The sequence below is a fragment of the Sus scrofa genome, chromosome 6, assembly GCF_054392235.1.
Source record: "Sus scrofa isolate SSC_HxYL_T2T_F1_AM1 chromosome 6, Sscrofa_HxYL_maternal_Yorkshire_Landrace_v2.0, whole genome shotgun sequence".
Taxonomy (NCBI): domain Eukaryota; kingdom Metazoa; phylum Chordata; class Mammalia; order Artiodactyla; family Suidae; genus Sus; species Sus scrofa.
This window is the reverse complement of record NC_139388.1, coordinates 3,127,595-3,153,628: the sequence shown is the minus strand read 5'-3', so window position 1 is coordinate 3,153,628 and position 26,034 is coordinate 3,127,595. Positions and strand designations below refer to the sequence as shown.

The following is a 26,034-nucleotide window of genomic DNA, read 5'->3' as shown; positions in this document are numbered from 1 at the left end:
CACAGAGAGTGACTGACACTTGAGGATGACCCAGGCAGGAAGTGGCAGAGGCAGGACTTAAACCCAAGCATCTGGCCCCGGAGCCTGCATTCTGAACTCTCTTGACTAGGCTGAAAGCCTATATAAAACTAGCTGAAAACATGCTGTTGGATACACTTAGGCATAAGAACTTCATTTATATTCCTGAATAAAATTAGAAGATTTCACAGTTAATTTAGCACATTGGACCATTATGTTGGATAATCTAAATCAGCTATTCTATTTGATCTTGTTTGAAATTGGCCGAAGCTGTTATTCCTATGGCTAAAATTGAAGAGGAAACACTTCCTGTGTTGTCTCGTAGCCAAATCGGCTGACAGTTTTCTAATACCTGTAATTATTAACTGGAAAATTTGTCCTAATCTCTGAAAAAGGAGGTTTCCAAGTAAGATCTTTATCAGCAGACCCATTGCGGAGACGGAGATAAACAGCCCAGCTCACCCCAGATGTCTTTTGCGTTGTTTGTTTTTAAGAATACGCATGGTCTCCTTTGCAGTTGGGCATTCTGGGGGGCTGGCTCTCTCGGTTTTCTGTCTCCCCTTTCCGTGGGTCAGCACTTCTTCTACATGGGAGAGGGCATGTGAAACGCAGAGCCACTGGGACGTCCTACAAGAAGAGCAGCTCCTTTAGACCTTGAGGCCAGCCTCCTGGGGAAGACGCCAGAGCAGTGGCCACAGCGCTGACTCACTTGCAGTCAGGTGTTTCCCTACGAGGCCCCCATCTGAAGCTTTAGGTCAGAGACGCTGTGTGGAGGGGTGTCATGGGCAAGCCCTTTGGGGGGTGGTCAACCACAAATGACAGCTTTGATGGAGACTGGACAGGGACATTCCACTTTTCAGTATTATAAAATTATGAATGGAACGCTGTCCACATGACTTGAAAATACAGAGGATACTTTTTGTCTGCGCAGATTTTTAGGCGGGGCTGTGATTACTAATGAAAACTTATTCTCCATAGCTTTAGAGGGAGTGGGCATACGAGCGAATCAGCACGTACGATGGGACATGTTTCTCAGAAGGGGATATTCATTCAAGAAGACTGGGAAAGCACGCATTTGGAGAACGAGCCAAAGAATCATTCGAGAAGAACAAAAGCCGTTACTTTGCATTTTCCCAATAATTTATGCATTTAGTCAACATATGTGAACAGCATACCTGCTGGGTGGTTAGCACTGAGCACAAACACGTCTGAACTTGGGAAACCACCACTCTGACTGAGCGGTCAGGAAAGATCCTAGCAAGACGTGGTTGGGGTGGTGGCCCCTCCTAGCCAGGACCCATGGCAGCCCACGCAGGGCCGACCTTCCTTCTCCTTGAGGCTGACGTTCCTGTCCCCGAGAGCCGTCAGCATCTGAGTTCTTGAGAAAGATCACAGCTGCTGATAAACCCTTGGTGGATGGGTTGCTTCCCGGAAGTGCCATCGTATGACCTATTCTTTCTGCTGTTGCACAAATCCCTGCAACACGCTAGCTGCTCGCATTTATGCTGCTGTCCTTTTTTTTTTTTTTTTTTTTTTTGTCTTTTGTCTTTTGTCTTTTGTCTTTTTGTTGTTGTTGTTGTTGCTATTTCTTGGGCCGCTCCCGCAGCATATGGAGGTTCCCAGGCTAGGGGTTGAATCGGAGCTGTAGCCACCGGCCTATGCCAGAGCCACAGCAACACGGGATCCGAGCCGCGTCTGCAACCTACACCACAGCTCACGGCAACGCCGGATCGTTAACCCACTGAGCAAGGGCAGGGACCGAACCCGCACCCTCATGGTTCCTAGTCGGATTCGTTAACCACTGCGCCACGACGGGAACTCCTGCTGTCCTTTTTGCAACACTTCTTCCTCCAGCGGTGGAAGCTTCTATTGACAGTTTTCTCTGGATTTAGAGGGAAAGGATCAAATCTTCTGGCCTCCGCCACTTGGAAGCTGTTCTTTCTGTTACTGCTCTCTGAGGCCCAGAGCCAGCGTGGGGCACGTCCAGGGGCACGTGCCGGGCTTACGCACACAGCTTCTGAGCCCGAAGACTGTGGGGTGAACACTATGCACAGCATGCCATGTGGAATTTGGGCCCAATGGTGCCAAATCTATTAATGTTTTAAAAGGAGAAGGCTTTATATATATATATATATATATATATATATATATATATATATATAAAACACAAATTTCTCTTATTTCTAAAAACCCTGCGTTTCCAGAAATGCATACGCTCAAGGTGAATCCTGTCAAAAAAACTCGCGTAGAGGGACAAGCCACAAAAGGTCAGGTCTGCACTCTTCCCAAATGCCAATGAAATGAAAGGCAAAGAACGGCTGAGGAACATTCCAGATTAAAGGAGACCAACAAGACATGACCCTGGATGTAACGTGTGGCTCCAGGTTGAAGCCTGGATGAAAAGTTGAAAGTTGCCAAAAAAAAGCAGAGCCCTGGACAGTGAGCTCCGAATATGAACATTTGCAAAGGCAGCACGAGTACGTGGTTTTGCAGGAGAATGTCCTTCTTCTTAAGGGGACAGTGCTGCAGCATTCAGGGGCAAAAAGTGACACATCATCCACAAGTTACTTTCAAGGAATTCAGCAAAAATAAAAGAAACAAGCCATGAGCATGATGACGTTGACCATGAGAGAGAAGAGGAGTGAAAAAGAAATAAGGCTGAATACTGACAATGGGCAGATCTAGCTCATGGGTACATGGGGTTCATTATAATATCAGGCCATTTCTTTTATTTTATTTTATTTTTTTCAAAATAAAACCCTCACTAGAAATACATGGAACAGGAAAACACCAAGCTTTCTCACTCCTCATCGTCAACCCCCACGAGGAGGCTCCCCAGAAGAAAGCATCACTGCTAGAAGGGGCTCGCTGTCCTGACTGGGCGTCTGGTCGCATCCGTCGAGTCATCATTCGAGACTATGGAGCGCCCGCTGGCCGCAGCTGCACACCAATAGGGACGAGTCAGACAGCTCCTGCCCTCGTGGGGTTTGCGTTCTAGACACGTGCAGACAACGACATACATAAAACAATAGACTGTGCCAGGGCTGTGAAGACGGCAAAGTGACGAAGTGACAGCCCTATGACAAGATGCTGTGCCCGAGCTGACCCAGGCTGGGCCGCCGCTGTTGGATGGGGCAGTCCCGGCGGTGAGGAGAGGCCCGGCCATGAGAGAGCCAGGAGGAGCCTTCCAGGCAGCAGAACGGCCGATCGGCACTAGAGAAGACCCCCGGCTGCAGCCAGGGGGCTGCACGGAGGGAGGGAGGCCCAACGACTGGGCCCAGGAAGCAGGATGGGGCCTGGGGGCCATGGGGACTCCATGCTCTGGGGGACTGGGGACCCCAAAGTGTGTGATGTGCATTTCACCCGGACCCTCTTTCTCCACAGTGTTTTTGGAGGCCTGGGGCTGAGGATAGAAGTGAGAACAGGAGCTCTCATGTCGCATTGCTGTGTCAAGCACACCTTGGAACGCTGCCTCTCTGAGCCACATGAATCTCCAGATCAGCCCAGTGAAGAAGGTGGGGCTGTTACCCCTGTTTTACAGATGAGAAAACTAAGACGTCAAAGCAAAAGGGGCCCTTTCGGAGAATAGCTCTGTCCTCAGTTGAACGGTACCTTCAAGATCGAATCCCCAGAACCTCTGAGTGTGACTGTATTTGTAAACAGGCTCTATACAGATGTAATCAAGGTAAGATGAGGCCGGGCTGGATTAGGATGGCCCTTAACCCCATGACTGGTCCTAATAAAGATTAGACTTTGCACAGAGACACCACAGAGGGAAGATGCACACATGAAGAAGAGGCAGAGAGAGGCTGGGGTGACACATCCGCAAGCCCAGGAGCCCCGAGGGTGGCCAGCACAGCAGAAGGCAGAAGAGAGGCAAGAAGGACCATCTCTGGAGCCTCTGGAGGGAGCATGACCCTGCCAACACCTTGATCTTGAACGTCTGGCCTCCAGATTGTGAGAAACCACATTTCTTTTTTTCTTTTCTTTTCTCTTTTGGCTGCCCTGTGGCCTATGGAAGTTTCTGGACCAGGGATCAGATCTGAGCTATAGTTGCAACCTATGCCACAGCTGCGGCAGCACCGGATCCTTAACCCACTGGGCTGGGCCAGGGATTGAACTTGAGGCCCAGCACACCAGAGACGCTGCCGATCCCCCTGCACCACGGTGGGAACTCCGAGACCGAATTTCTGTTGTTTGAAGCCCAGAGGTTTGTGGTACTTATCTTGGGGAGCCCCAAGAACCCTACACCAGCTCGTGCAAAGAGGTAGACTCTGCATGGACGGAAGCACGGCACACTAGTAGTTGGCGCATTATTAGTTAGCCCCCGTAACTCGTCACCCCCCAGCCCCAAGAACTGTCAGATGGACGTGCTCTGGACCCCAGTGTCCCACAGGGGGAAGGAACAGGAGGCCCAAGGTCACCAGTCCCTCCCCTCCTTTCTCTCCTTGGGGGCACAATTAAACAAATTATGAGCTGGGGCCACGGAGTAGTTCCCCCACCCACGCTAGGGCTGCAGGACCTGTTCTGATGGACAGCGGGCCAAGGAGGGGGAGGCAGCCTCCCAGGGCCTCCCCAGGGGGTTAGCCAGAGCCCCGCCCAGATCCCTGATCAGATCAGCATGCGCAGCTGTCCAAACCCTGGTCCTGAAACCTGACGACCCGGAGAGGTCGGGATGCACACAGGAGCCCCTTCCTGATGACAACATCTGCAGGAGAAAGAAAGGAGCCTCTCTGAACGCTGGCCAGTGGGCCACCCTGGCGGGGAGGGGTCGGGGGGTGGGAGAAGGAGCCACCGAGGCTGCAGAGGAGACCTGTGGACCCCGGCCTTCCTTCCGCAGGCTCCTGTCCCTGCCCCCTCCCACCCCCGCCCGGGTCCCCAGGACTCTCGCCTCCAAGACACGTGACTCCCAAGCGGGGAGCACGGTCTCCGTAAACAAACCCGTGGGCCCACGAGCTCTCAGCGCGAGACTGTCGGTGCCACGGGATCCTGAACTGCGCAGTTTCCACTTGGGAGTAAATAAGCCCCTTTGATTTCCCTCACGAGGGGCACTGGGAGCAGATGCTTTGGTCCAACATCTGAGCCGGGAGATGGCCTGCTTTCTGTATAACAGTAGTGGCTGTTTGGAGAACGGAGCGGTAGTTCAACTTTCAAGTCTCAGCCAGAAATTACACATAAACAAACTGTCGTGACGGCACCAATGAGTCCCAGATGCGGCCAGGTAGAGGTGGGGGCTGCTCCAGCGGCCCTGGATCCGAGGACGATGGACAGAGGCAGCCACGCCAGGGCGCAAACACTGGGCCCTCTGTCAACACGGCCTGGGCGGTGGACATCGGAATCTCGGGACCTGAACTCAGGCCCAAGCGGCAGTCTGGCAGGCACCTGGGGGCGGCAGGGCAGGGCGGGGCACAGAGGGCCTCCGTGCAGGGACGATGGAAGACACACTGCTCGGGGACTAAGCAACAGACTAAATACACCCTGGCCTGGGGTCTGCCGTCACCACCAAATGTGGGCGACGCTTCCGCCCTGGATTCCAAGTCACGCAGACAACAAGGCAGGTTGTAACAGGAGGGCAGGCGGACGCTGTTCGGCAGAAGCACGCGGCTCCTCTCCTGTCGGCCCGGTGTCGGTGGGCAGCGTGGCGGGAACGGCGGTGGCCGGCGTCTTCAGGGCCCACGTGCCCGGTGCTGCGTCGCGGCCACCTTTCTGATTCTCACTCGCCGGTGCCACTCCCCTTTGCCGCGGAGGCTGAGCAAAGGCCCACAGAGGGGAGGTGGAGGGACCGAGGGGTACCAGGGGTGTCCGGGCTCCTGGCAGGCTTGTCCTCAGGGCAGGAACACTGCGTTCTCCCAGGGCCTCTACGCCCCAGGAACTCCCGTCTGCTGAGTCATGTCACCAAGGACAGCTTAGCTGCGCCTTGACCCACTCGAGCACTCATCGAGCCGCTGCTACACGCAGGCCCTGCAGGTCGTCGCACACAGAGGATGTGTCTGGGCGCCAGGGCTAAGTCAGAGGACACAACCGCACAAGAGCCCTGCTCCCCTGGAGCGGCCATCCGGCTGGGGAGACGTAAGACAAGCACGGTCAAGAGGGACGTTCCATCCATGCTCGGCAAACGGGGCGGGACAGGGCGGGGGAGCCGGGGAGGGGTGCCTGCGGAGCTGCCAGGTGCCATCTGCTCGAAGCGAAGGGTTAGAGCTGGAATAGCGTGAGGACCTGCAGACAAGACGGCTCAGCTCTTCCCCAGGCGTCACGGGGGATGAGCGCAGATGCAGGTGAGAACAGGGGCTGTGGGGACAGGGGACCTGTCCAGTTGGCTCCCGGATACTCTTAGGGGGCAAGGGGGCTGCCCAAAGGGACACGGGGGCACACAGTGACTGCTGCCATGACCTCGTCGCCAGGGCCTACCCCAGGCCAGCCCCTGCGAAAGGCTATACATACAGCAGCTCCTTGAGCCTCAGAGAGGTCGTATCTCCTGCCTCAGGTCCCACGGAGGCGGGGGGGGGGGTGCCGCGGGGAGGGGGAGATAAACGGCTAATACAGGACCCCCATACCTGACACCCTGTTCTGCAGCACTTAAAAAAAATTTTTTTTTAGGGCCACACCTGCAGCATACAGAGGTTCCCAGGCTAAGGGCTGAATCACAGCTGCAGCTGCCGGCCTGCACCACAGCCACAGCAACGCCAGATCCGAGCCGCATCTGCGACCTGCACCACAGCTCATGACAACGCCGGATCCTTAACCCACAGAGTGAGTCAGGGATCGACCCTGCATCCTCACGGGTACTAGTCGGGTTCGTAGCGCACTGAGCTGCGATGGGAACTCCTTGCAGCGGTTCTGAAGGAAGGACTCCCTCCTTTCTTCCATCTGCTGTGGACCTAGCCTGGCTTCCTGTATAATAAGTGAGACGCTCCAAACACATCTGCTGAGGAATGAATCCATGTGCAGCCGTGTCCTCTGCGCGCTGTTCCTGTGTCCCCCCGTTCTCGTCCTCTCTGTCTCTGTCCCACTCCCTCTCTCCTTCTACAGGTGTGGGACAGTGATACCCTTAGAGACACACTCACGCAGGTGGCAGCTGTGTGTACCCAGCTCTGGCTGAAGGACAAGCTGCCTTCCTCACAGCCGCTTCCCTCTGCCCTGCCTGCCATGAGGGCGTTGGCCAGATGCCCGGTTCTGCAGCAACGTGGTAGCTGGGCTTCCTGCCCCTCACCCCCCAAGCCATCCACCCTCGAGATGTCAGAGCCTGGGATCATCCGCCTGCCCAAACCCTGGGCCCGGCAAAAAACGGAGGCTTCGTGCCAGCCCCAGGCCAGGCGGCCTCACTCCGCAGTCCTCGGAGGCCACAGGAACGCGTCCAACCTCGAGGCCAATCAGCGGCTGCTTGCACGCCCCTTCTGAACGGGAAGGCGCGGAAGGGTGCGACCGTCCAAAAGGCTGCCGACCCCTCTGTGCGTCTGAGGACTGAGGCCCGGCCTGAGCGAGCTGGAGGGGGACCAACCCACCCCAGACGCTCGCGGGCTTGGGAAGCCCTCCCCGAGCAGGCAGCCCAGGTCCGGCCCAGCCAGCTCCGGGGCAGGGTGTCAGAGGTTCCGCTGAAGCCTTTCCAAACCTCTCGCGTCGGAGCAACTACTCAAAGCTGCCATCCACCAGTTTTCCTCCACCCTGGCCAGAATCGCCGGAGCCAGCGTCTGCGCCTGCACAGCCCAGGCCTTTTCAGCGGCACACAGAGCCCCATTGACTTCGGAGGGCAGAGCAGGGAGCACGTGGGGCCAGCTGAGGGCGGAGGCTGCCCCTTGGGTGAGGCTGGCACTGGCAGCCCACTCCAAACCACACCACGGGGCCATGTGTCCATCCAGGCTGGGGTTGGGAGAGGAGGACGGGGAGGAGACCCCTTGAAAATTAAAACCAGTCAGGCCACACTCGCCTGAAGGTGGGCTCCAAACGTGCAGGGAAGCCCCAAGCAGGGGCCCTCTTTGGTCCAGGAATTGTCTTCTAAGCCCCCATCCCCCCCGGGCCCCCCAGGCCTGTCGGAGTCAAAGGACAATCAGGAGGACGCAAGCACAGCCCTGGGAGGACGAGCCCCCTCTGGCAGCAGCTGCTGTAGGGAAGCAAGAGCAGCCAGAGCAACCTGGGCGCACAGAAGCACGGGCCAAGGAGAGCCTGGGGCCTGGTGCTGGGAAGGGCTGGTTCCCAAACCAGGCGGCCAGAAAACGGCAGAACCAGGGCTGGAAGCGGCATCATCTCTTCCGCTCGTCTTCTCGCATGTGCGGCTTCCCAGGTAAGAGCCGAGAGCAGGCCCACCGTTCACGGGACACTTATTCACTCATTCGCACCCCATCCGTGTGCCCGAGGCCTCCTCGGGGCGAGACCCCAGTCACGCCTGCGAGACCCAGAGGAGAAGACCGAGCTTACGGTCCAACAGAGGATACGGACCAGTAAACCAACCACTACTGCCTAAGGGCTGCGATTTCTCCCCATCCCAGGTTCACCCCTAGTGGGGAAGGCTGGTTTGAAAAGATCCCCAGGTGACTCAATGTGCAGCCGGGAGTGAGACCCCTGATGCTTGAGTATCTCGTGCCCAGCATGGGTCCCAGCAAACGTCCCCCTGCAAACACAGAAGAGGAGCTGCTCCGGCAGAGGAAACGTCGCCCCTCTTCCCACCCGGTGTCTGTGTCAAATCCTTGCACGCCGGACGTCTTTGCTAAAACACGCTCCCAGAATATGAACCCAGCTCCTGCTCCTGCCATCCAGCGCGATGTACACGGCCAGTGTGGTGCTAGGTCTCGGCATCTATTCAGCAGCCGGCACTGAGGAACGAACACGGTACCATGTCCTGCTGGCCCCGCTGTGGGTCCCTTTGCTCTGGAGGCTTCATTCTGCCCCACTCGCTACACAGCAGACACCGAGTGCATCCCATCCAGAGAGGGTCAGGTCTTTTAATGCAAACCCAAGTCAACGGAGGTTGCAAAGGGGACCTGATGGGGCTCAGGCTGGATCACGGGCTGACACGCACCTTCCTCGCCCCTTCGCAACCCGAGCCTCCTGCTCCCAGCGGGGTTACGTCAGCACCAGCCTTCCTCCTCCCACACAGCAACTCGGGCTGCCACTCAGCCTCCTTCCTCGGCCTCCTCCATGTTTTCAAACCAGCCGAGCTCAGCCCACGCAGCCCCGAGACGGCTTCAATCTTCCACACAGGCACGTCCATCCGACTTCAAGTGCCCTCCCTCTGGGCAGCCTGTCTCATTTCTTCCTTCACAGAGGAGATGGTTCCGCGGGCATCCACCTGGCCCCGTAACCCCCTCCCTCCCTCTTCCTCCGCTTCCTTCCTCCTTCCCCCCTCCCTCCCTTTGCCCCCCTCTTCATTCTTCTTTCTCCCTCAAGGTTCTGACTTTGTCAGCACAAGAATCCAGGTGGCCCCCAGAATCGGGGTTCGCTTTCCGAAGACTGTGACCCTGCAGGCTCCTCTGACCACGCAGTGCTGCGCAGTCGGTCTCACAGTAGGTCTGCAGGGAATTCCGGTGGAGTGGATGCGAGCAGACTCTTCTGAGCCCGAGGCTGGAATGTGCGTGAGCGACGGCTCCCACCAACACCCTGTACCTTGGAGCATCCGTGTGGGGTTTTCCTCGTCTGGCTGTTTACCACACAAGCATCCAGCACACGCAGGTCTCTGGGAGGGGACTGTGCTGCAGCCAGGGACCTGCTGTTTATTACGGTAGTGATGGCTACTTTATCAGGGCCAGCGCCGATAAGGCTACGAGCCCTTTACATCCGTGATCGTATTTCTTTCAACAAGAACTCTCCCAAGATTAGCACTGTTTTCCCCATTTGACACAGAGAGAGGCTGGACACCAGAAAGGTGACAATGCTTGCCTGAGGTCGCCGAGCCAGGAGGCGAAGGGGCTCAGCTGAAACCCCAGTGAGAGCGCCCCAGCTCCCCTTCCCGCCCCCCACGGTGTTCCAGGCTGCAGCCTCCGTCTCTTCCCCCCACCTTGGGACCACACCTCTCCCTCCTGGTCTCTGGGCACTTGCCCCATCACGTGGACGGTGGGGCAGGCATCACCAGGGACGTCACATTCTCAGAAAGTCAGAAAAGCTTCCTCAGAGATCACCTGCTCCCAACACTCTTGCTCGGCAAACTGGGGCCGTAGAGGCTTGGTGGCTTGTTCGAGTCCCAGCCACCACCAGGTCCAGAAGGCCTCAGGGTGGTCTTTCCTCCCATCATTTTGCCTTGGCTTCACCTTCCCCACGCTGGGAGGCAGGGACAGGAGACCCACACGAGGCAGCAGAGAAGGAGGGCCTGAGTGTGAGCAGGACGCTGGAGGTGGTTCCATCCCCTCGCACTTACACACAAGCCGGTGGTCGCAGCCCCCGTGCTCCGTGTCCGCAGAGGCCCGACCAGACCCCAGATGTCTGACTGCCACTCAGGCGCCCTTCCACACTTGTCCCGCCCTCGTAACCCATCCCCTTCCGAGGACGAGGGCGTCAAAGGAGCAAAAGGAGATTCTGAAAGAGGATCACAGAAGCAAATGCCTCTAGTGACGACGCCGCGGTGGGGAATGTAAATGGCCAGAGTGGGCCAGGGGCAAGGAGACAGGGAGGGGTGGGGACTGGGGCACAGCCCTGTAAAGAGGGGACGGGCCCGGCCACACCCAGCCTCGGCTGTCATAGCCACCTGCAACTGGATCTTCCAATTTGTCAAGGAAAGCTGCAGCTCTGGGGGTTTTTTTTAGTGGAATATCCTGTTTTTAAGTGTTATAAAGCAATTTCTTAAAAATTTAAACACATCTACTGACTGGTTCAGCCCCCAAGCCACCACTTATACCCTCTGCTTTAGAATATTAACATCTCTCAGGCAGGCAGGGATGTCCGTGTGCCCCTGAGCTGCATGTCAGCCCCACAAGGCCTACGCTGCCACGGCCAAGAATAGCAGAAGGAGCCTTCTGGCCGGAATGACAACTGACATCAAGTGTTTGAAATCAGGCATGTCTGTACAACCTGCCACCCGTTCTCTTGTCAGCAGTCTTCGCCGCTCTTAGCAGCTGGGCTTCAAAGTGTGATGAGGCCAGCAGGCAGAGGCCTGTACAGTGTCACCGTTCTCGTCCTGTCATTAACGAGAGTCAGTTTACATGAGCATTGAGTGCTGATAAGGGTGTCTGAGGACCGTCTCCGTAACTGCTCCATAGAGCAGACAATTTATTGGACAGCCAAGGCCAGCCCATTAGTCATGGACTATTAGAAGACGTTTCAGATGTTGTTTTTAAACCATCTTTTGAAACCATTAGACATGAACTTCACACAGGTAATATCAGGGAGGGGGGCAGCTGAGGGTCGCCTGGCAGCCAGTGCAACCATTTCCGTTCAGACAGCTGCACGGGCTGTTTGAGGCTCATGCCTAGGGGTCTGGAGACCTGTTGGGGTGCATTAAATGCAACCCCAACCAGCTATGGAAGTGTAAGGAGTCACGAGGCACCTCCAGGCATCACTGAGCTCCTCTGCACGAAGCGCCACTGGCCTGGGGGGCTCTGGAGATGCCCTCTATCCAGGGTGAGGTGCCAGCATCCGGGTCTGCTCAGGATCCCCGGGTCTCATCACTGAGAGAACAGTCTCGGGAAAGCTCACAGACACACCAGCCCATTTGGTCACCTCACTTCCAGCTCTGATTTTTTTTTTTTTTAGGGCCGCACCCATGGCACATGGGGGTTCCCAGGCTAGGGGTCAAATTGGAGCTGCAGCTGCCGGCCTCCACCACAGCCACAGCAACGCAGGCCCCAAGCCTTGTCTGCAACCCACACCACAGCTCACAGCAACGCTGGAGCCTTAACCCACGGAGCGACGCCAGGGATGGAACCTGGGTCCTCATGGATGCTAGTCAGATTCGGGAACTCCTGGCTCTGATTTGTAAATGCCCATCAGACCAAGAAACGTGAGGGCACCTCTCACCGTCAAAGCTCAGCAACAAACACCAGGGTGGCGTGGACACGTTGCGAGTACTCGGGCGTCTGAAGAGCCCCACAGGGGCTGGTCCCTCTGTCAAGACCCTCCCTTGGCCTAAATACTCCGAGTTTTCACGACACCTCAAGTGGGTTGAAAAGAGGGGCTCAAGTAGGTTCTTTGCAGGTTTTTTGGTGGGAGAACAAAATGCCGCTGTTTCCCTCTCGGGCCGAGCTGACCTCCACACACATCCATGGAGGGGCCTCCTACGGGCAAGACCCTGGCTACGCAGACAGCGGGGGGTGGCCGCTGAGCCCTCCAGGCTGACCCAGCGCCGTCAGGGACACGGCCACGGCCGTGCGAGCTGCGTCGTTTCCCACGCAGCCTCAGGCCTCTTTTGTGGGAGGTGGAGAGGGACCAGTGGGTGTGACTGGTCCCGGGGGCGACGGGTAGCCTGGGCGCTGCCAGTGCGGCGTGTAACGTGACTCCCTGGGCTCCCGGGAACTGCAGTTCGGGCCCCGGCAGTCCTAACAAGCGCCGGTGCCACTGAGGCGGGTCTGGGGACCACACCTGGAGGAGCCGGGGGCTGGATCTGACTCCTGCATCCGCAGGGACAAGCCCACTCGGAGGAACGCGTCGGATATGAGCAGATGCGCGAGGGCCGTTTAACCTGGCTGGTCCCGTTCAGCCCGTCTGCGTGTCTGTGTGTCTTCCAAACGGGGCTGGAACCGACCCGGGGCAGACCTGACAGCGCAGGCAAGGACGGCGGGAGGCAAGCCCTGCCCTCCCCAGCCGGGCCCCTCCCTCCTCAACCAGGCCCTGGGGCGGGGGCGGGGGTCCCTGGTTCTCCCCCCTTCTCCATGTGCCCGCCTCCCCAGCGACTCGAGAACTTTCTAAGATTCCCTCACGTCAATTAGAAAAGCATCAAAATAATCAGAGACATGGATATGCAACCTGGCCTGGTCTATAAGTTAGAAAAGCCAGAACTAGCCTAAATGTCAAAAGGGATTGATTCATTTAAGGCATATTTATTAGATGGACTATTTTAGAACCATATTTCTGCATATAAAGGACAGGAGATAATCACCTCATGACAGCAACTGTAAGTACAAAGTTGCAAACCTACAGGGAGCAGAATGTGGCCTTTGTAGGAAAAAACAAGCTGCAGAGGGAAGCTCCAGAGAAACTGTATCACAGTCTTAACAGGTCCAGGCTGGGGGTGGGCTCACCGTGTTTCCCCCTCCGGTTTGTCCTCCGGTGGCATCGTTAAACACGGGGCTCTGGACACAGATTTCTGGGTTCAAATCCCAGTCCCACCAGCAGCTGGTTCTGTGGCCCTAGCCCAGGCCTGACCCGCGGTGCCTCCGCTTCCCAAACTCCATGAGAACGGGAGCCATACCACTGACCCTGGGGTTGGAGGGCGCATTTGGGGAAAGGGCTGTGGGAGCTAACGGGCCTGGGAGTTAAAGAGGAGCAGCGAGGACCCGTCACAAAGGCAAGCCCGGGGGCTTCGGACAGCCGCCCCCACCACTGCTCAGGAACGACGAGCGCACACGCGGCTTCAACCTTGACGGCCGCCGGTCCCGTCTGAGAAGAGGGCGCCACAGCGAGGGGCCCGACCCTCTTTGCTCCTGTCTGGCCCTCCTCCTCCTGCCGAGGGAACAGGTGTGACAGAGCTACCAGCGGGGAAGCAGCTTCTGCCTGAAGCCAGAGCTCCCGGCCCCGGGCCTCCTCTCGCAGGGTCAGCCCCAGGCTCGCCCTCCGCAACGCTGCGGGGCTGGGTGGGCTGCGGGGGAAGTGGAGGGGGCGCCACCACCGTCCAACTGCCTTCTTTCTACGAGGGCCCCTGGGGGCCCTCCCTATAACCTTACACCGAGCCTTTGTGCAGAAGGAAAAACAAAACCCAGGGGGCCTGATCCGGCTCTGGATATGCACATACACAGGTTGGGATTTTCTAAATGACAGCACCTGTTAATTGTCTGGTTAGGTATGACCTATTAAACATTTACCGCCCATTTCCTGTACACGTCTGGTGAGGCCGGCAGGAAATTTAGAACAAATTAAACAGCAGCTGCAATCCCTCGCGCTTTAATGGTCCCCCCGCGGTCCTGCGCGGTGTTGTAAAGTGGTAGGCAGCTCCATCGGGGACAGGCGGGTTTCATCAAGGAAGCCTCCACCTCCTCATCCTCCTGCCAGCCAGGTCCCATAAAGTGAAATCGGCCGGCGCGCATCTCCCTCCCAGGCCTCCCCCCACCCCGCCATATATTTTAGGGGAGGCTGTTCATCTGCACCCCCCTCACCCTCCTCCCAACCGTTCCCACACGGTTTCACATGTGGTCCGAGAGGGGCACTTCCTGCCGTTATAAAAAGCAAAACCAAGACCCCAGCAAAAACAGGCTGTGCACAGAACACCCAAGTTGACAGTGTGAGAGAGAAGGCCTAATCCATTCCATATGACAAACAGCGCGGCCGCAGGGGAGGCCCGGCCCTGCCGAGAAGTCACCACAGCCCCTCCCCCGCCCCTGCCCGCAGTCCCGCCTCACGTGGGCCCTTCCAAACAGGAGAGGGATGCCTAGGAGCAGGGCCCTAACTTTAAACCGATTATGTTTGGGTTTAATCGTCTACTATGCATTGTTCTTTCTCCACTTTGAAAATAAACTCTAGGAAGCATTAATGCAAATACAATATAAACACGCTCGTTCCTACATTTTCGCGTCTCCCGGTGCGTTTGAGCTTATGCCTTAAGATCATGGCTCAGCTGGATCTAAGAACCAGATGGATTTTCAATTGGAAGCTTTGCAACTCTCACCATGTAAACAGACAGCTGTCCAGATGATGTGAGGGCGAAGGGCCCCCAAGAGCACGGCCTTTAGTAACCGCTTCCACGGCCCTTCTGGGAAGAGCAGAACGGAGAAGGTCCGTTCACGTCCTCTCTGGCTGTTCTGCTGAAAAACGACAGATGCGGCCTCAGTTGTAAGAGGTGAGGTTACAGAGGCTGGGATTTTAGGACGTAATTAGAGGCAGAGATTTCCGTGCCAAGCATCCTCTGGCCCCGGTCTCTCCCATCCGCGTAGGTACCTCCGACGCCGGGGGAGGCACCCGTGCGCTTCGCTCCTTGAGCCCCCGCCCCGAGCTGCTCGCCGGGCGTGCCCGAAGCCTTAACGTGCGTCTCGTGGCCACGTCCAAAATAGACCTTTTCTACTTCCTGTTTCCTACTTCCTGCTTCCTGCCCCGCGGCTCCAGAAACCCTTCTCCTTCAGAGGCAGTAAGCGTGGAAAGGACAAGATGAAAGAGTCCGTCCAAAGATTTACGCCGGCCCATAAAAGTCTCCTCCGTGTTCCGTAGACTAAACTGTCAGTCCTGCTTTAACGGAAACTTTTATTGAGCAGTCAATCTGAATTTTGTCTATAATTCCATTAAAACTACGGGGCCAACCATTTGTGGTTTGGTTGTTCTGGATGACTTGACAAATTAGTCTAGTAAATTCGGGGTGTCTTAAGTACTAAATTAGGCCATTTGTTTAATGAGCCAATCCTCTGCCCAGAGTTTGACCCCAGCCCGTGAGGGGGAGTTGACATGCAGCTCCAGGGCGGGAGCCTGGGTCCCTCGTTTGTCTTCTGCTCCCAGAGAAAGGGCTCTCACGTGAGGGCTGCACAAGGAATTCCCACCTGAACGCTGATGTGTTACTGACGAGTAGCAAAGCGCCCTCCTTTGCTCCTGTCCATTCCCCCCACCAGCCCCCTCCAGGACTGCTGTCACTGTCACCATCACCCTCACCTGGCCCTCGCAGGGACCCAGGGAGGGGGCGCCATCACTGTCTAGTTTTCCAAAGCAGACAAGAAAGCTTGGAAATGCTCATTTCCCAAAGAGCACGCTCACTCCCTCAGCCGCACTCCCTCACCGACTCTCAACCACACATCAGGCACTGGGGTTCCGCAGCTGACTGAGCCGTGGCTATGGCTTCAGGAGCTTCATCATTCAGCTGGAGGGTCCCGCACATTCATTCATGTAATATAATTCTGCAGTCACCATACTTCAAGCAGACCGAAGGTACACCTGGGGCACAGTGGAGCAAGCAGCCACCTGCCCCTAAAACATTCCCTGGATCACGGAGTGAGTTCCAGCCCCTTCAGCGAGCCTTGGCCAACATGACACCCATTCACAAGGCACGTGTGTGAACTTGTTATGGTCCTGCCATCGGAAGCTCCTGCGCGTACGGAGCGTGAAAGGCTGGCGTTCACGGTCACGACGCAGAAGAACAAGCAGCCAGCCCACTGCTCCGACGGTCGGCCACCACGCCCTTCTGGGCCAAGAAACACACGGGGAGCTCCTTGAGGGCACGGCCGGGGCATTCTCACTCTGACCAACAGAATGGGAGACAGAGCAGGTTCTCACAAAACATTTGTTTTGAAAAACTTTGATTTGACTGAGTTCTTTGAAAATCAGTTATCCATATAGGTCCCAAGCGGCCACTCTCCTTACCCAGACCACGCAATTTACTGGAGGCTTTTTTGCAGCCCAAATGCAAAGACATGCGTTTGTGGCAGACGCTCCAATAATGACCATCTTCACTCAAGAATCAACCTTAGGTTTACACATGCGCAGAGCCTTGACTTAGCGAGACAGCGGACGGAGGCATCTCTGCTATTATTTTATCCCACATCCCCCACGCCTGATTGCCTTCCATTTCCTGCCTGACTTGCTCCGAGCAGTTAAGGACTGATCAGCCCAAACCCAGTGAGCCAGCAATCCATAACCCACTGTTCTCTGGGGCCATAGTTTGTTTCTGATTTTGTAAAGGGCTGCCGAGATGGCTAATTGGGAGGAGGGACTTGCGGGAGTGGTGTGCTCAGGACCCTCACAGAGGGCTGTCACCTGTGTGACCACGTCTGTGAACTTTAAAGTGACAGCATCCCTCGCTGCCTCCACAAACTCCCACCCCCACCACGTGCCAGGTGGAAGTTCACTTTTCTGCCCTCTGCCTAAACATGCACGGATAGGGTCAGAGGCCCAAGTGCAGGTGCAAGTGTTTAGGAAAAACAAGCAGCACTGAGTAAGCGCCTCAGGGACTTAGACCATGGGTGGTAACAATGCCAGTGCAGTGGCTGGACTGAACTTTCTGTAATTGGTGCAAGTATATAAAAGCGCAAATCTCTCTCTCTCACACACACACACACACAGTGCAGTCCAGGTGTGCACACACACTGACATGGGCTTTGAAATGATGCAGGGGCCTCTATGCACATGAGGCAGAGAGACCCCCCGGAACCAACAAGGGCGAGGGAGACTCCAACTGATGCTTCAAGGTCGCCTCTCCGTCCCAGTCTCTACATCCCTTCTCTACACTCGTAGGAGGGAGCCGATCACCAACCAGGCTGTAAGTCAGTTCAGAGCAACGCCTATGCTTTTTCCTTAAGTTTAACTGAAATACTGCAAATACATACGAAGAGCACGACAGCTCAGTACATTTTTAAACACAGAAAGTCTGGCGTAGCCGCCATCCAGACCAAGATACGGAGAATTTCCTGTGCACCTGCAGGCTCTCCCGGGCCTCGTCCCCATCACCCTCTCCCAAGGGGAGCCACTACCACCGTGGAGGCCGTCCGGCCGTGCTGGCTGCTTTCAACTTCATGTGAACGGAACCCACAGCATGACACAACTCTTGTGACGCAACTGCTTTCACTCTGTTAGCTGTGGGGTTCACTCACGTGTGTGGCGCGGCGTTCCGTTCCTTCCGACTGCTGTGAATGTGAGCCCTTCTGCGCATGCACTGCATTTTATTTATCCACTCCGTGATGCACGTTTGGCGTTTTCTAGCCCAGGGTCATCGTGGATGACCTGCGAGGCGTGTTCTCCTTCACCCCACGTCTCTGGTGGGTGCACAGACCCACTGCTCCTGGGTGTATACACGGGGTCACAGACCAGATGGATGTTTAGCTGCAGAAGGCACCGCCACCCAGTTTCCAAAGTGTCTAATGGTCATGCGGCTTATAACAGCACACCCCCGGCTGTCTTTCACCCTCTATCCCTGTGGGTTTAAGACCAGCACCTTCCTTCCTCTCTAGGGCTCCTTAATGCCTACTTGTCCACATTTGCTGGGCGGCCCAGGTGACTTCCATGTGAGCCTTCCTCCTTCTGCCAGATGCCCCTGAAATGAGGGAGCACAGCGGCGCAAAGCTCCCGCCGGCTCCCGTGGCTTCCTTCACCGCTGGGGATGCCTTGGATGGCCCATTTCTTCAAACCCTGCCTCCCCAGAGCAGCGGCAGTTCTCCACCTTCCAGGGTTGTCCTGGGAGAAAAGGGGGGGCGATGTCCGTCAGGCGAGCAGCGCAGTCCGTGCTCCCTATAAGCCAGCGACGGCTGTCACCACTGACCTAAGCACGTCTTAAAGCTCCGTGCTCCCGGAGCTCCTTACTCTCCTCCAGCTCCAGGTTGTGTGTGCGTGTGTGTGTGTGTGTGTGCATGTGTGTGTTAGTGAGAACACTGCTCCCGTCCCCCGGTAGAAGCAATTGCGGGGCCCGGGTTCCTTCTCTCCAAGGGCTTCACGTCCCCGCTGCGCTGGGGAGCGGCCGGGAACAGGCACCCCGCTCCCGGGGCCGCTGCTCAAAGCGCCGTCCTGACTCCGCGGGCTGAGTCCAACGCCATGCAGAGTGTCCTCCTTTTGGTCCTTTGCTTTGCCTTTTGGTTTCGGCAGGGGAAGCCCCCTCGCCATCACCTCTTCCCACTCCCCTGAACAAAAACACCATTCTCCCCGCTGAACTTTGCCCTGGTGCAGGGGGGTCTGGCTTCCTTTGCCACGAAGCCTGTCAGGTTTCGATTAGGCCAGGGAAACACCACAGGAAATGAGTCAAGGAAAGGAAGGCTGTGATTTTTTTTTTAAATTTCAAATACCAGATGTATTGTTTTTTTAAATGACAGTGTCCTGGCCATGCCAGGCCAAGAAGGAATGTGGGAAATGTGCGACTTGAACATTGGAGGAGCAGCTGGATCCTCCAATTGTTTCTAATAAAACCCGCGGGATGCTCTTAGCTGCCCCCGGGAAGACGCCAACGCTGGGTCCCGGGAGAGCTCTGCGCAGGGGGGTGGCTGGCGTGGCTGGGTTTCTCCAACCTCCGTCTCCTGGCCTGGCCACGTGGTGGCCATGATGGACCAGCCACTTTTCCTGACCCCAAAGGGTGGTCCTGACTATTTAATGCCCTACGGTTTGCAAGCCTCAGTTCCTCCTTTTGCAGAAAGCATGATTTGAATGGAATATACGGCCATTCGGACCCTTCCAGACACAAATGCCATTGGAAATGCTTGCGCACTGCGGCGGCGAGAGCATGATGGGGTCACAGGTGCCACGTTCCATGTCGGCTCTGCCGTATCTCTGCTGTGATGCCCAAGGGAGTCAGACAATTTTCCTGGGCTTCCGTCTCTTCCACAGCAAACAGGAGTTACCGGAGTTACACCTGTTCTGCGCCAGCCACTCTAGGTGCCGGCCATGAGGTGACTTGGCCCCATTGAATGAGACAGGTGCTCTCAGTAGCCTCGTGTGAGAGATGAGGAAACTGGGGCAGAGAGTAGACAACCGGCCCCAGATGACACCGGTGATGTGACTATGTCAGCCAATGACAAGCCAGAGAAGCAGAACCGGTAAGATGCAGCTAAGAGATTTATTTCAAGAACTGGCTTAGTGATGGTGGAACTGGCCAGAGAAGTCCCGAGTCCACAGGGCAGACCCGCAGGAAGGGCTGCAGACAGCTGGCGTAGCATACACAGTCGTTTCAAATGGGTTCCTTGCCCTCAGCCACATGCCAAGCGCTCCGCCGTGCCCTAGCATTCGAGGCGCCTCTGGGTCTTTTCAGGGCTCGACGGCTCATTTCTATCCGGTGCTGAATAATATTCCACTGTCTCTTATCCATTCACCTGCCAAAGGGCATCTGGGCTGCTCCAAACTTTGGCCATTCTGAACAGAGCTGCTACAAAACATGCACGTGCAGGTTTTTGTGCCAAGTTAAGTTTTCCATCCTGCGGCGAAATACCCAGGGGCACACAATGGCTGGATCGTATGCTAAGAGTATACTTAGCTCTGGAAGGAACTGCCAGACTGCCGTCCAAATGTCTGTGCCACCTGCCTTCCTGCCACCACACTGTCACCAATCCACCTTGAAGGGCAGGGAGGAGGAGCTGGCACACAGGTGGTACTCAGTACAGGTGGGAGCTAAGATCAGCCCTGCCGTGCACAGGTGCCCCTCTGTGGGAGTCTGTCCAGGCACCATCCCTGCCCTGGGGGCCAGCGGGGTGATGTCAACCCCACTGACACCCCCGTTCTCTCCCAGACCACACAGGCTTGCGGAGAAGCTCCCATGTAGACGGCACCCCAGGCCTCCCGGCAGCGCCGCAGCAGGCCCTCTCTCAACTCCAGCCCAGGTCACGGGCAGCTCAGGCATTTGAAGCGCCGGCATCCATACCCTGCCGGCCCCTCAACGGGGAGGCTGGATGAGGCACTGGGGATGGAGTCCTGCTGGTCTGGCCCGGGCGGGTGTTTCTTATTTCTCATTCGTAAATAAAAACGCTCAGGCCATCCAAGGCCAACCAAGAGGGCTGCCTCCCCAGCTGCTCGGATGGGCGGGTCTCTCCCTGGCTGCACACTGCGGCCTTCGTATAAACCAGCCCCGCCAGGGCCTGGGACACAGGAGCACCTGCCAAGCCCAGGTGGAGGCAGCCAGGCCCATGTGGGGCCTCACTTAGCACCTAGGACCCAGTTGGTCCTGTCCGGGGGCTGCAGGTGGGGAGAGGGAGACGAGACCCAGAAAAGAGCACTGGTGACAGCGGTCCTCCCCATGACCGGGGCTCGCACCTCTTCAGCGCTCACTGCACGCCTCACTAAGTGCTCTGCCCACAGTCCCACGTGGTCTCCAGGGTGCTGTGAGCTCTGGACAGAGACCAGCGGGGGTGCACTGGACCAGCCAGGGCACACTGCACACTCAAGAGCTTCCAACTTCCTGATGGGCTCCATTTAATGTAAACACAGCTTAACTTCTTAACCAGATCATTAAAAGCCCTGGCTCAGTGTGCGGGGCCCGAACTCCCTCCCCCCTCCCGGGAACCGCAATTCGCCAGCAGCCCCGGGAGGCACTGACCTCCCTTTTTAAGAGGTTCCAAATGGTCCCCCAGTCATGTCTTTCTTCCTTGAAACATGGGCAATTTGGGTGTCACGGGGGCCTTTGTAGAGATGTCAATGGATTATTTCACGAGAAGAAACCCCCTCTTTACACCCTGACGTGGCTTCTGCTATGGAGATGAAAGAGTCTGGGAGGCAGGTTGGAAAACAGATAATTCACGGGACTGTCAGAGCCCGATTTGAATTTCATTCACACCAGGCAGAGCTGGGGAGGAGGGACAGGGAGCCCGGGGGTCTCCCTCCAGGGGGAAGCGGGCTGAGCTCTCAAGCGCTGAAGTGATAATCCAGCCCGCGGAGCCCGGACAGAGCTGGACATTTTGTCCTCACTGCCGGAACGCCACAAGCTCAGGAGCAGATGGAGTGGTGTCGGCAGTCGTAAAACGCCCCGGCCCCGCCAGGGACAAGCAGGTTAACAGAAGGGATTGGCGCCATGCACATCATAAAAGCCCTGCAGGCCTGTCATGTTCCGATAAATCTTGATTTTGTAACGGAATAGCGCTGTGGTTCCCAGCCTTGGGTTTCACAGGTGAGCCGTGGGCTGATGGATGGCTTGGGACCCCGTGGCGGAGGGGGGCAGAGGGAACCTTACCCGCCCACCCTACTCCCTCTGGGCTCCCCAGCGCCAGGCAGGAAATCCAGCCTGCCAGAGGCCGGGGGAAGGCATTCGTTCCCTCTCCCCAGTCCACGCTGGAATGCTGGAAGGCAACCAGCTCCATGCTCATCTCCTGGCCCTCGTGCTGGCATCAAACTATAGGGCGTCATAAGCACTGCTGGCTTGTCCTGTCTCAGCTAGGCTCCTCCCCTTCCCGACCCGTTCAAGAAGGGCACTGAGGAGGGTGGGGCCCTGCTCTGCATCCTGCATCGGCCCCCAAGGAAGGCACAGTTTTTCGGAATCTATCTGCCCAGGGAGGGCACCTTAGAGCCATCTGTCTGTCCAGAGAAGCTGCCCTTTGTATTTTGCACGAAGGCCCCATCTTGCGGGCAAGAACCTGGTCAAATGTCCACCCTGAACACTTTCAAATAAAGGACAGGGCGCTAGTGCTCCGAGGCCGTCTGAGCCTGGGAGGTGACACACACGGGTGAGTGGGGCAGGCCAGTGGGAGAAGAGGAACCCGCGGCCTGGAGTCAGGGGCAAGAGAGAGCGCCCCTCTCTGCTGCGTGGGCACATGCTCTGGTGCCTGCCAGGGACTCAGATCTTCTGACACTGAGAAGGAAGACGAAGCCGTCCTGAAATGGCCGTGGGGTGGCTGCACACATCTGTGAATATTCTAAAACCCACTGAATTGTACACCTGAAGGGGGTGAACATACGGCACGGGAACTGTACCTCCATGGAGCTATTCAAGAAAAAGCTTGAAAACTGAATCCCATGGCCTGTCCTGACGGAAGGCAGCAGAGGGCAGGACAGCCAGGCGCCCCACCTGCTGCTCACCGGTCCCTCCCGCCTCCCAGGCCGGCCGTGGTTTCCTCACGCAGGCAGGGCGACGAGCGGGGTGCCCTCTGAGGACGCGGAGACAATTAAACATGAGGTGAGGGCAGTGAAGCGCTTGGCACGGCACCCAGCCTTGTGTACGATTTCTCAAGTACACGAGTATTTCTCAAGTGCACGATTTCTCGTGCAAAAGCCAGCGAGAAGGGGGTGGTTATCATCCCAGCGTGCGCCTGGACCACGCGCCCTGCGAATCAGCAGCAGCGGCTCCTGCGCGGGGCTCAGCCCTGCCTTCGGCACCTGGCTGCCGGGAGGGTGGGCTTCCTGCCGGCAGGGTGGTGATGGGGAGCGGAGGCGCAGCTCCGAGCTCCCTCCCGGAGACAAGCACCGGCCCCTCGGCCGCGTGCTCCCCGGCGGCGGCGGCGGCAGTGAGATCCCGGCCCGCGGACCGCGCCCCGGGCTGTCAGGAGGAACGCGGGCGGGGGTGATGGATGGAGGAGAAGGAAATGCAATCCCGCGCGGCCGGCCCACCAAGGGCATAAATCTCTCTGGAGACCGCGGACAGGACGGACTCCTCCCTCGCTGGGCCTTGAGAAAGGGCATCCGCCAGCTTCCCTGGAGTCTGAGAAACCACCCCGGACAGGCCCTCAACGCTTACCTGCGCCGGAGCCGCACAGGAAGCCGGTGGCGGAGGAGCCTCGCCATCCCGAGGGCCTGAAAAGAGGGACGAAAGGGCCGTGGGTGAGGGACCCGCTGGGAAAGGGGCCGCGGGTACGGTCGGCCGATGAATGCAGACCACCCCAGGCGGGCTCGGGCTCGAACACAGACCCCGCCGCACGCCCGCCCTGAGACCTCGGGTGAGGTCTGGCCTCGCTTCCTCGGCTTCGGGGCTTCATCTGGAACCCGCCCTCACCCCCAGTGGTGTTCTTGTGGGGACCGCCTGGTGACGTGGGTTAAGGCTCTTGGGGTGGAGCCTGGCTGCTGTTACGGCCACACGTTTGCCCTCCAGTACCTCATGTAATCACCGTATGCCCTCAAAAAAGAAGAATCAGGCGTTCCCCTTGTGGCTCAGTGGGTTAAGAACCCAACATAGTCTCCATGAAGATGTGGGGTCAATCCCTGGCCTCACGCAGTGGGTTAAGCATCCATCACTGCCATATGTTGCAGTGTAGGTCACAGGTGTGGCTTTGATCCTGCATTGTTGTGGCTGTGGTGTAGACTGGCAGCTGCAGCTCAGACTCGACCCCTAGCCTGGGAACCTCCATATGCCGCAGGCACAGCCATTAAGAAAGAAAGAAAGGAGTGAGGAAGAGAGGACGGAGGGAGGGGAATTATTATTAGTCCCATTTTGCAGATGTGAAAACGGAGGCCCAGAGCATGGCGGAACTCCAAAAGCCCACGGTGGGGACCGCCTACCCCTCACCGTGCTGCCTCCTGGTGGCTGGAAGTGGGAATTGGAAGTCCTGCAGCCCCCTCTGGCTTCTCATGTGCCGATGCCAGGGCTTCCCACACGGCCCCCGGGTGACCATTTGTTAGGACTGACTCCCGCCCTCAGCGGCAAGAACAAATGTCCCCCTCCCACGGCCTCCACAGGCTCCACGTTCTGGTCTCTGCGGGGACTGCCCACCCTCGCTGTCTCTCCGTCTGTTCCTCTTGCTCAGTGCCCTTCATCATCTGAATCAGGAAATATCCATCCCCCACCCCCCAGGGTCTGCAGAGAGTATGGCAGCTCAGAGGTCGAAACCCGAGCCGGGCACAAGCAGGGAGGGACCCCTAACGGTTCTAGCAGATGCTGTGGGGAGGGAGGGGCCCCAGGGAGCCCCCAGCTGCCCACCCAGAGATAACCCCTGACCCCTGCCTCTCTCATGGAGCCGTCAAAAAGTCCAAGCCCTGGGAAGGCCAATAAATCCTTGGGTGTTGCCCTCTCAGGATTCCGGCCGCTGTCTGGGCGAAGGCATTTAAACTTCTTAAAAGGACACTTTGCTAAGCCTGTAGGAAGCCGCCTGGGCTCTGGGGGGCGGAGGACACGGGTTTCCGCAGGGGTCCCAGGACCTCAGAGCCTCAGACTTCCCTTCCCTCTGCATTTGGGCATCCTCAGCCCAAGCTGAGCAGGGTCAGCGGCTGTGGGGTGCTTGCTTCCACTGCCCACAAATGCACCCCTCACTGACCTTGGACACGAAGGTCGGGGGAGCAAGAGCTCTTGGGCACAAAGGGGGTCACTTACTGTTCAAGACAATGCTCATGGTCACATACTCCCATGATCCGAAACTCAGGACATAAGAAGCATCTCCCTCCCACCACCTCCCACAGCCAAGTCCCCAGGGCTGCCCATTCCCAGGGATTTGTCAGGAATATAAGCATAAATCACGTGCGTGTCGGGCATGTAAGTATGTATACTTGTAACACATGTACACACACACACACACATAAAATTCTGTTGCTTTTCACGCATCTGTTTTGGTGATCATTCCATGCTGTTGTACTAAAGCCCCTCGGTCCTTTTCTTGGCTGCATACTATTCCCTTGAATGGCCCATTCATCATCTGGTCCCCTATTGATAGGGCCTTAACGATGACCATCGCTTTTCCCACGGACTCAGGTGTTAGGCAGCATCCCAGCCATGGCCACCTGGGACTCCCAGTCACTCAGTCCCATCCCTCCTCTTTCCTCCTCACAATATCTGCAGCCCCCTCTGTGGGCTCTAACTCCATCCAGTGTGAGGCGCTGATCGTGGCTGGGGGAGACTCAAGGCCCTTCTGCGTCTTTAGCAGGATGCTTCTTCCTGATTTTGACCCCCCCACACACAGCACAGCTTTCTCTTACAACGGACGGCAGGTGCACAGTAGGTGGTGGAGCACCCCCACTTAAAGGAGGGTAGGAAAGATCACTCCTGGTAGGGGACCTCGCTCCACGTGCCCCGTGGGTCATAAAAGAGCACCTGGTTTTGCCAGAGGGCCCAGGGGAGCAAGGGAGGAGTTGGGATCTGAGGATCTGCGCTGGCATCCCGACCCCACCCTCCCACAGAACACCCACGGTATGTGCGCGTGGCAGAAGCATCCGGCCATTCGACCCTGGGATCTGAAGTCAGCTCCATCTGGGCCCAAATTCTACCTCTGCTTCTTATACACTAGGTGACCTTGGGCAGGTACCTTTCTTCCTGAACCTCCGTCTGGACAAGGACAACAAGACCTCCCTCCTGGGCTCACAGGCTTCTGGGAGGATGAAATGAGGTTAATGCACACATTTAGCCACTTGACATAAACTAGCAAATGGTTAGCTCTCAAGACGTTTTTGCTTTTATTGCTGTCCTGGATGTGGGGTGGTGGCTGCTCCCCCAGTGTGGGGCTGGTCTCTCCTGCACAGATGTCCCCACGGATCCCGGTGCAGTTGTTCAAACGCAAAGCACTAGCTGGGCTCGCAGACGCAGACGGTGACGGGGTGGCCATCAGGGGCCGTCCTCATTCTCCGCAGGTGCTCGCAGGCCTCCTTCCT

The 26,034-nt window shown here is 57.1% G+C and overlaps 1 protein-coding gene and 1 long non-coding RNA gene across 3 annotated transcripts in view; one reads left to right on the top strand and one right to left on the bottom strand.

The window, feature by feature from the left end:
• The first annotated feature begins 6,199 nt into the window (after positions 1–6,199).
• Positions 6,200–10,798, top strand: LOC146402150 (uncharacterized). The gene is made up of 2 exons (XR_014805316.1): positions 6,200–6,293; positions 7,048–10,798. It is a non-coding gene; the product is annotated as an uncharacterized LOC146402150 (long non-coding RNA).
• Positions 10,799–19,584: 8,786 nt separating this feature from the next.
• Positions 19,585–26,034, bottom strand: part of C6H16orf95 (chromosome 6 C16orf95 homolog) — a 316,513-nt gene continuing 310,063 nt past the window's right edge. For both annotated transcript variants that reach the window (XR_014805268.1, XR_014805269.1), the window contains one exon: positions 19,585–23,256. The gene's annotated coding sequence lies outside the window, so the exon portion shown is untranslated. The remainder of the gene's footprint in view (positions 23,257–26,034) is intronic.